The sequence below is a fragment of the Pteropus alecto genome, unplaced genomic scaffold (genome assembly GCF_000325575.1).
Source record: "Pteropus alecto unplaced genomic scaffold, ASM32557v1 scaffold86, whole genome shotgun sequence".
NCBI classification, from domain to species: domain Eukaryota; kingdom Metazoa; phylum Chordata; class Mammalia; order Chiroptera; family Pteropodidae; genus Pteropus; species Pteropus alecto.
This window is the reverse complement of record NW_006442109.1, coordinates 17,763,688-17,773,537: the sequence shown is the minus strand read 5'-3', so window position 1 is coordinate 17,773,537 and position 9,850 is coordinate 17,763,688. Positions and strand designations below refer to the sequence as shown.

General features: G+C 40.7%; 1 protein-coding gene across 2 annotated transcripts in view; it reads right to left on the bottom strand.

Moving 5' to 3' along the window:
* RAB27A (RAB27A, member RAS oncogene family) overlaps positions 1-2,725 on the bottom strand; it is a 66,543-nt gene extending 63,818 nt beyond the window's left edge. The window contains exon 1 of one of the 2 annotated variants that reach the window (XM_015596144.2): positions 2,573-2,725. The gene's annotated coding sequence lies outside the window, so the exon portion shown is untranslated. The remainder of the gene's footprint in view (positions 1-2,572) is intronic. The other variant, XM_006920342.3, reaches the window with a different exon arrangement.
* Between the last annotated feature and the right edge of the window lie 7,125 nt (positions 2,726-9,850).

Here is a 9,850-nt window from a genome sequence, read left to right as displayed (position 1 = left end):
AGACAGGCGCTGAATGCCCAGCTCAAGCTATCCAGGTTTCAGAGAAGAGACCCCCCCCACTGCCAATGTGGAGAAGACCCAGAGCCCTCACCTTTCCAGTTATTTGACCTTTCTCTTCCCAAGGAGGGTAAGGCCATTATCTTAGGGGAAATATGAGGATAGAAGAGAAACTAAGATGTTAGTGTAATTATGGACATTGCTTCTCTTCAAGTGGGAAGGAATAATGAGAAATAGCAAAGTGATCCCCACTTTTTAGTCTCCGATTCCCTTTTCAATCATTCAGCACATTCTTTCGAGTGCTTACTCTGTGCCAGAAACCATTTTAAACGCTATGCACACCATAGTGAACAAGAAAAATTCCCGACCTTCATAGAGCTTGCATTCTGTAGGTGGGAGACAAATTTGTGAGTGTAAGCGTGGGGGGGGGGGCGGGGTAGGGAGATGACAGTATTACAGGTACTCAAAGGAAAAATAAAGCAATGGAGCAGAAAATGATGGCAGGGGTGAGGGATGCTATTTTAGTTGAGATGGTTCAAGAAGGCCTCTCTACAGGAATGACTTTTGACCTGAATGAAATAAGTAAGAAGACTATGCAGACATTTGAAGAAAGAGCATTCCAGACAGAGGAAACAGCAAGTGCAAAGGTCCTGAGGTGCAGATGGCTGAAGCAGACTAAACGAAGGAGAGAGTAATAGAAGATGAAGCCACATGGGGTTATAGCCCATGATGAGACTTTGCTTTTATCCTGAGATAAAAAGCCATTGGAGAGTTTTTGAACAGAGAGGTGAGTGACTCCAGCTGCTGTGTTGAGAACAGACTGCAGAGGGATGAGTGTGGAAGCAGTATGGCCCTGTAGGAGGCTTTTTCAGTAATCCAGGTGACAAATGATAGGAACTTGATGGTAGCAGTGAAAGTGGTGAGAAATGGTTACTACCATAGATATATTCTCAAAATAGAACCAGTTAGATTTGCTGAGGGACTAGATATGGGAATGAGAGAAAGAAGAACAAAAAGAACAAAGTGGGGAGACTCAAAACTTACTACAATGCTACAATAATCAAAATAGTGTGGTACTAGCATAAGAATAGACATAGGTCAAGAGAGTAGAATTTAAATCCAGAAATACATCCTCACATTTACAGTCAATTGACTTTCAACAGTGGTGCCAAGACAACTCAAAGGGGGCAAAACAGTCTTTTCAACAAATGGTGCCAGGAGAACTGGATATCCACATGCAAAAAAATGAAGTTGAACCTTCTACCTCATATCACATACAAAAATTAAATTAAAATGTATTAAAAATTGAAATATAAGAGCTAAAACTATAAAACATAGACATAAGTCTTCATGACTTTGAATTTGGCAATGCTTTCTTAGATTTGACACCAGAAGCACAAGCAACAAAAGGAAAAATTAATTATATGTCATTAAAATAAAAAATCGAAGCATGCCATGAAAATTAAGAAAGAGAGGGAGGAAGAAAAATGAAAGGAAGAAAGTGGGAATGAGAAACAGTATAAAATACAAAAAAGAGTGATCCTCAATCGAGTTCTTTCAGCACTATTTTAAACTTTCTTCATTTCTAACCATATGCAGAAACCCTATTTTCCAGACTGTGTTTCCCCTACTAAAGCGAGTTTTTAAGAAGAAGATGAAAGAACAGGAACAGTGAAGCAGCAAGAAATTAAATCGGCAATAGTCACAGAAAACTGATATGGTGTAACACTACTCGCCCCTTCCAACATCTGAATGATGAGCCAACCATAAAGAATCTATCCAGTAGGGGAAAACAGCTGTTAGCCCTCAGAGGTGAAGAAGAGAATCCCATGGCAAAAGATTCTGAAGCCATGTAGCCCGTGTGGCCAGGCTTGGAAGGCAAAAGTCAAGGGCTCACAAGATTTCCCTCACTTAAGCCTGACTTGGCTTAATCGGTGATCTATTGGGGTAGTGACAAGCCTTTGGCAATAGTTACAGAAACCTGTCATCATGTTAGTCCTACCATAAGTCAGTACCCGAGGACCTAGCTGCCAGGTAGGGCTTTCTGCCTGACAGGAGAAGGGAGAACCCTCTCCCACCCCTCCAATTTGCCTTCAGGGCCCTGGCCAACAAAGGTGTAAAGACATTCAATAATTCAAGTAAAAACAACAACAGGGAGGAAAGAACTAAAGGGAAGTGCTGGAGGTCTGAGACCTTCCTCTTCTGCCAGTGAAGTTTCCTCTCCCACAGATGGGGACCCTCGCACCTGTATGCCACCCTGAGGAGACCTCAGCCGCGGTCCCGACCTGGGACTACACTTCGTCATCACTTTGCCCAAGCTGACTCCCATCCCCAGCAGTTGTCATCGTGAGGTCTGTGCGATGGCCATGCAGGGCCCAGAAGCAGCAAAGCAACTTTTCTGGCCGGCTCAGCCGCCTTAGAGGCGGGGAGGGAAGGAGCTGCAGCCTCCATCGCAGCTGGGGGCCAGACGCGCCCCTGGCCTGCTAGCCTACTCAGCTCTCCGGGATGAAGCGGAACCTGGCGGACGCCGGCGGCCAGAGCGCGCCTCCGGGACCTCCGCAGCCGCCCACCTCACCTGGCTCGGCCCGCTGTCCCCGCTGTCTGCACGCTGCTCTGCCTCCGCTCGCGGCGCGGCCACCCGCTGCTGGCCTTTTTTGGGTCCTTGGCGAGTATTTTCCGTCGGGCCCCACATCACTTCCCGTAAATGAGAGCGAGGTAGGGGCGGGACCTCCTCTCCGCCCTCCACCTCCCGCTTCCTCCTGTCACCTCGGGGAGCACCCCCACCCGATTCCGTGCAGGCGCCTCCTCGCGCGCGGATCGCGGTCCCGCCGCACCTGCCGAGTGGTGCTCTGAGCCACGGAAAGGTCCCGCTCGCCTCCTTTGGCCCAAGCCAGGTCTCTATTGCCCTTTCCTGGAAGGCGCAGAAACCCTAGGGAGTTGTTTTCGTTTCGTGACACAGGGATAACATTTGCAAACTGCTTCACGATCAGTGCGCTGCGACGTATGGTTTGGTGACCCTCGCCAAATCTCCTCCAAAAGCCATTTTTTAAAGGTGTTTTCAGGGCATGAGATCGGTGTCTCCACCTTGTAGCCAGCGGTGCTGAGTAGCTGCAAAGTCGGTCCACTCAGGGTTCCTGAGGCCCGGGGTGCTTCCTGGGGCCGGCTCCGCGCGCCGTCCGGCTCTGCCATCGTCCATCTGGCCCCACCAGCTCCTCACTCGGTTCGGCCTGGGCATGCGTGGCCTTCCTGGGACCAGGGAAAGTGCTGGCGTTCTTGGAAATAATTTCTGGAAGGAAATGACAAACTGGGTCTCTGGTCGTACAGTCTGGTTCGGATTCTAAAATAACTCTAAATTAAATTTCTAAGAGAGTGTTAGATCAATTCATTGGGAAAAAATAAAAAGCAAAATACAGTAAGGAATCATCTTCGAGCCTTTGCTGCCCCCTAGCGGTGTCTCAATCCCGACGGGTTTGTGTGGCCCTGCTGGAACCTGATGGAAATTAAGTTCAGGTCACCAGGTTCAGGTCACTCAAAGGCAGCCAAATTTCTCCTCCAGTGGCCTGGAAGTCTGAGCAGTGGCCCTGGACCTATTCTTGTGGCAAAGCGCTTCTGAATCAAATAATTCCACTTCTAAATAGAGCAAAATGATTGAATCTCTTACACTTCATCTCACTGATATGCCTCTACTAGCACCACAAATTCCAATTGTCCCAGGCCCACCTGCCCAACCCCATCATCCTTCCAGTCTGTAGCTACTCACAGTTTACATTACAGTACAATTAGCTTCTCATATATGTGTCCAATTTACAAAATCACACATAGAATAACCATATGAAATTGCCAAATAGCGAATATATATTCAATCTAATATTTCCAGACAAAATATACAACAGTTATCTCAGAGTTAGGGATAACAGATTTCACCATAGGGTGATGGTTTCAAGGGATGTTCCCCAGGTGAGAGAAGGACCATCAGACTGTTATTGGTGAAGGTTAAGACAGGAACAGTAGCCCCATATTCAAGCACAGAGGAAAAGTCCTAAGATTTGGGAGGCTAGCAATGCAGCAACTGATAATGGCTGCTAGGAGACTGGGAGAGCCCCCAATGCAGCCATCCCCACACTATGCAGTCGGGGTTGTCACCAAGAGCTTGCCAGACAGGAGATCAGAAAACAGACAGTGGTGCTGTGACCCATTCATTCATTCAGTGAGTCAAGCACTGTGTTAGGTACTGGAGAGACAATAGTAAGAAAGGTAAACTGGTTTCTGTCCTTAGGGAGGTTGAAAACTGAACCAGTAAGCAGTTAACTTCAGGGCAGTGAAATAAAATCCCAGCTAAAGGAAATTAAAGAGTATCAATGGAACACAGATAAGTGGCACCAAATTAAGACATCCCAGAGAAAGTGACATATGTATTAAGAAGGATGAATAAGGTGGGAGAGTGAAGGAGAAGAGAATTCTAGGAAAAGAGAGCAGAGGAGGGCCTGGAGGTAAAAGAGAGCATGAGAAATTTGAGTAACTGAAAGAAGTTCAGAAAAGCTGAAAAACTGAGTGGAAAGAAGCAATCAGAAGAAACAAGAAATAAGAAGAGGCTGGATCATGAATACTGGAATGATTATAAGGATAATAGCTAACATTTATTGACCTTTGACCATGAATCAACCAACATGCTGAGAACTTTACATGTAGTGCCTCATTTACTTCTCACAATTACCTTATGAAATAAGTACTATTCTTAACCCCCTATTACAGAAGAGAAAGCAGCCTTAAAGTGAGTAAGCACCCTGGTCAAGATCATATAGCTAATAAGTTCCACAGCAAAGAGTAAAACTTAGAACCCATTTTCTTAATGACTGTAAAGCCAAGGCTAGGTTTGAGAGGCCAATGAGCATGCTGAAATCCAAATGAGGGATAAAACTGATCTGACTTAAAGCAGTGGCCAGGATGATGAAGATGTATCAATAGATCTGAGATATCTAGGAGAATGAATCAAGCAAACTTGGTCTTAGCAAGTGATGCGGCAGAGGAATCTATAGAGGTGCCCATGTTTCTTGTTTGGACAACTAGGAGCCATTGAGCAAAAGCAAGAAAGCCCTTTTGCCACAGGGAGGGAAGGTGAAATAGACCATAATGAGCAAGTTTAGGACATTTTAACTTTGACATGCCAGCACCAGCAGAATATCCAAGTGAAACTTTAGTATTAAGTTGAATAAGTTAATCTGAAGCACTGAAGAATATATTGGAGCTATTATCCAAAAGGTATTCAAAGACATGAGAGTCAGCGAGCTAGTCTAGAAAATGTACTAAGTGAGCAGAGAGGAGCCTTCATATAAAACCCAGAGGATCACTCAGCTAAAGGAGTCTGAAAAAAGAATGCCCAGACAGGTAGGAGGAAAACAAGGAGAGAAAATTATTGCAGAAACTGTGTTGAATATATCTTGTGTACCAGTTCAAAATCCTATCTACACCACTTCTTACTAGAGCCACAGAATTGGTCATAGTACACCTCTTGCTTCCCATCCTGGGGCTTCTCTGACACTGCAGGCCGCAGCCTGAAACATGCAGAGTCCAGATGCAGTATCACTACTAATAGGATTAAAATTGGAGGTATCGGTGAGAACTTATGATTTTGAATAGAGAGAAATAGAATTACATAAAGATATGCATGTATGCATGTTTAACCAGCACTGTCTGCTAAGAGGTCCTAGAAGCAATTATAACACAGGAGCTATGAACACATTTAGCACTCAAATCTTGATATCTAAATACTTTTTTCAATAAAAACTATCAAGGCCATGATCTTATATTTATATAATCCTAAAGAATCTACAAGAAAACTATTAGAGCTAATAAATGAACACGCAAAAAACAGTTGTATTTCTATACACTGGCAAAGAGCAATCTGAAAATTAAGGAAATAATCCCTTTTACAATAACAAAAAAGAATAAAATGTTTAGGAATAAATTTAACCATGGGGGTGCAGGACTTTACACTGAAAACTATGAAACACTACAGAAAGAAATTAAAGAAAACTTAAACAAATGAAAAGATATTCAGTATTCATGGTTTGGAAAAGATACTTCATATTCATTTTCACATAATATCATAAGAATAACAATAATCCCCAAACTATCTACAGATTCAAAGCAATCTATCAAAATCCCAAGCAGCACCTCTGCAGAAACAGAAAAATTGATCCTAAAATTCATATGAAATTGCAAAGGGTTCAAAATAGCCAAGATAATCTTAAAAAAGAACAAAGTTGGTGAACTCACACTTTCTGATTTCAAAACTTAATACAAAACCGCAGTAATCAAAACAGTATGGTATTGACATAAAGACAAACACATAAATGAGTAGAACAAACTTGAATGTTCAGAAATGAACCCATAAATCTATGGTCAATTAATTTTCAACAAGAGTGCCAAGACCATATTGAAAGAGCAGTCTCTTCAATAAATGGTGTTCAAAGAACTGGATATTTGTGTACAAAAGAATGAAGTTGGACCCTTACCTCACACCACATATAGTTAACTCAAAATAAATCAGAAGAAAACATAGGGAAAAAACTTCATGACCTTTGAATTTGCAAAGGTTTTTTTGATTTTAAACCAAAAGCACAGTAACAAAAGAAAAATAGAAGAATTAGACTTGATCAAAATTGGAAAATTTTGTGCATCAAAGAATACTATCAAGAGAGTGAAAACATGATCTGCAGAATAGGAGAAAATATTTGCAAATCACATAGTTGATAATAATATAGAATATAGAATATATAAAGAGCTCTTAGAACTCAACAACGAAGACAAGCAATCCAATTAAAAAGTGAGAAAAGGACTTATATCTTCCAAAGAAGATATAAAAACGGTCAACAAGCATGTGAAAAGATGTTCAAAGTCATTTATCATTAGGGAAATGCAAATCAAAACCATAATGTGATAACGCTTCACACACACTAGGTTCCCATAACTTTTTAAAAAATAAAAATAAGTGTTAGTGAGAATGTGGAGAAAGTGGAACGTTGTACATTACTAATGGGAATGCAAATGTTGCAGGCACTTTGGAAAACAATCTGGCAATTCTTCAAAAAGTTAAACAGAGAATTACCATAGGTCCCAGTAAGTCCATTCCTAGAAATATGCCCAAAAGAATTAAAAACAGGTATTCAAACAAATATTTGTACCCAAATGTTGATAGGGTCACTATTTACAATTGCCTAACGGTGGAAACAACCTAAATGTCCATTAGTGGATGAATAAACAAATTATGGTATAGCCATACAATGGAATATTATTCAGCCCATAAAAAGGAATGGAGTACTGATAACATGCTACAACATGAATGAACCTTGAAGCCAGTCACAAAAAGTCACATATTGTATGGTTCCATTTATACCCAGAATACATCCATATATCCAGAATAGGTAAATCCATAGAGACAGAAAATAGACTGGTTGCCAGAGGTGAGGGAAGGGGAAACATGGAGTGACTGCTCACTGTGCATAGAGTTTCCTTTAGGGTGATAAAAATGTCCTGGAGCTCAAAAGAGGTGATAGTTGCACGACACTGCAAATGTAGTAAATGCCACAGAATTGTATTAATTTAAATGGTTAATGATTAAGTTTTTGTTATGTGAATTTTGTTTCCATTTTAAAAAAAGAACCAGTACTCCTTGATTCATAGGTTGATCTAGGAGAGAAAAGGATGAGCCAGAAAGTAAAGGAGTGCTCAGAGAATGACATGTACATGTCAAAAGGACACAGGAACCATCCTGGGGAGGACAGTTCATCGAGTAAGCACTCGCTTATTCTAATCAGGACTGTGAATATATTGTTTTTAAACTACATTAACAAAATTTATTTTACAAACATGCCCACTGTGAATGTCAAAGTATATTCTAAAGCATTTTATACTTAGTCATAAACTTTTTTTAGGAGTCTTGTTTTATACTTATTAAACTGGACACGATTTTCAGATAATGTTTAAACATTACTTCTCATGTCTGAAATAAACATAAAAAAAAAACTCAGTAGTCAGCTTGAAAGGGCTCCCACTGGCCAACTCTGGGGCAATTTGAACATTAAAATAAATAGTGATAGGGCTGGCTTCCTGGTGATACATTTCATATGCCATACAGAGCCCTGCACTCAGAATTTTAATGCTCTGCAGTTACTATCATGAAATTCTTTTAAAAATGTCTTTAAATTCATGTTTTAAAAGTGAAATCTAATGGCACAATGGAGCATGCCCAGGGGCTTGGAGCCTCTGTTCACATGTGGTTCTGACTCCTGCCACTGCCCACTCCTTACCCCTGGTCCCCTGGGCCTTGCCAAGCCTTGACTAAAGAACTGCTTCAGAATAAATGAAACCAAAGAGACATGACAACTAAATTCAAAAGTGATTCTGGATTTTTTCTAATTAGAAAAAATAAAATTTTGTCTTTTACTCTAAAGAATGTTAATGCGACTTTGTTGAATTTGGATAAAATCTGAGATCAGACAATATCATATTGGTCTTAACCTTCTGATCTTGATCATTATACTGCATTTGTGAAAGAGAATATCCTTGTTTTTAGGACTTGCACACTGAAATATTTAGGGGTTGAGGGCATCACGTGGGCAACTTATTCTCAAAGGGTTTAGAAAAACAATGTGTGTTCATGTGTATATACATACATACATAAATATAAAGAGAGGAGAGAAATTAAAATAAGTGTGGTAAAATGTTAACACTTATAGAATCTGGGCAACAGACATGAAAATTCTTATTATTTTCATATTTTTCCTCTAAGTCCAAAGTTATTTCAAAATAATAGGTTTTTAAAAACCCTTAAGTCTCTTCAGAAAATCTCATATGATTAAATCTAGTGGCCACTTTAAAATCTATCATTGTCCTAGCTTTCCCTCTAACTCTTTTATTCCCTCTATCCTGCCCTTCTGAGGTTAGAATGGACTTATAACGAGACTGGAGAAGCCATCATCTGCTTATGCTACCCAGAAGACCCTGATGATATTCCTTTCACTGAGGCACTGGTGAGAAAAATGCACTGGCAAGGAGGCCACTGACATCTTTGAAAAGCTCAATCGTGTTTGCCCTTTATGGGTTGAAACTGACAGATACTACTGGAATAGGGCTCTTTAGAATCAACTAGAAATAAAAGAATTCCTGAACAACAAAAGACAGATGGCAGAACATAGCTACTATAATGGGAAGCAAAGGCAGAGTACAACCAGGGTGACCTGACCGATAGGGATCTGTGGTGATGGCTATTAGATTCATGGTACCCTTTTAAAGTGTATAATTCAGTGGTTTTTAATGTATTCACAAAGTTGTATGATCATCACTATCTAGTTGTAGAACATTTTCAATAACCTAAAAACAACCTATATCCATTAGCAGTCACTCCCTATCCCTTCTTCTCCCTGGTCCCTGGCAGCCACTAATCAATCTACTTTGTCTCTATGCATTTGCCTGTTCTGGACATGTCATACAAATGGAATCACACAGCATGTGACCACTTATGCCCAGTTTCTTTCATATTTTCAAAGTTTATCCATGTTGTAGTATGTATCAGTATTTCATTCCTAGTTATGGCTGAGTAATATTCCATTGTGTGGCTATGCCACAATTTGTTTATTCATTCATTAGCTGATAGACATTTGGGTTGTTTCCATTTTTTGGCTATCATAATAACGATATGAACATTCTCATACAAATTTTTTGGGGTACATGTATAATTTCATTTCTCTTGGGTATATGCCTAAAGGTAGACTTACTAGGTCATGGTAACACTATGTTTAACATTTCGAGGAATTGCCAAACAGCAGCTGCACTCTTACACTCCCACTAGCAG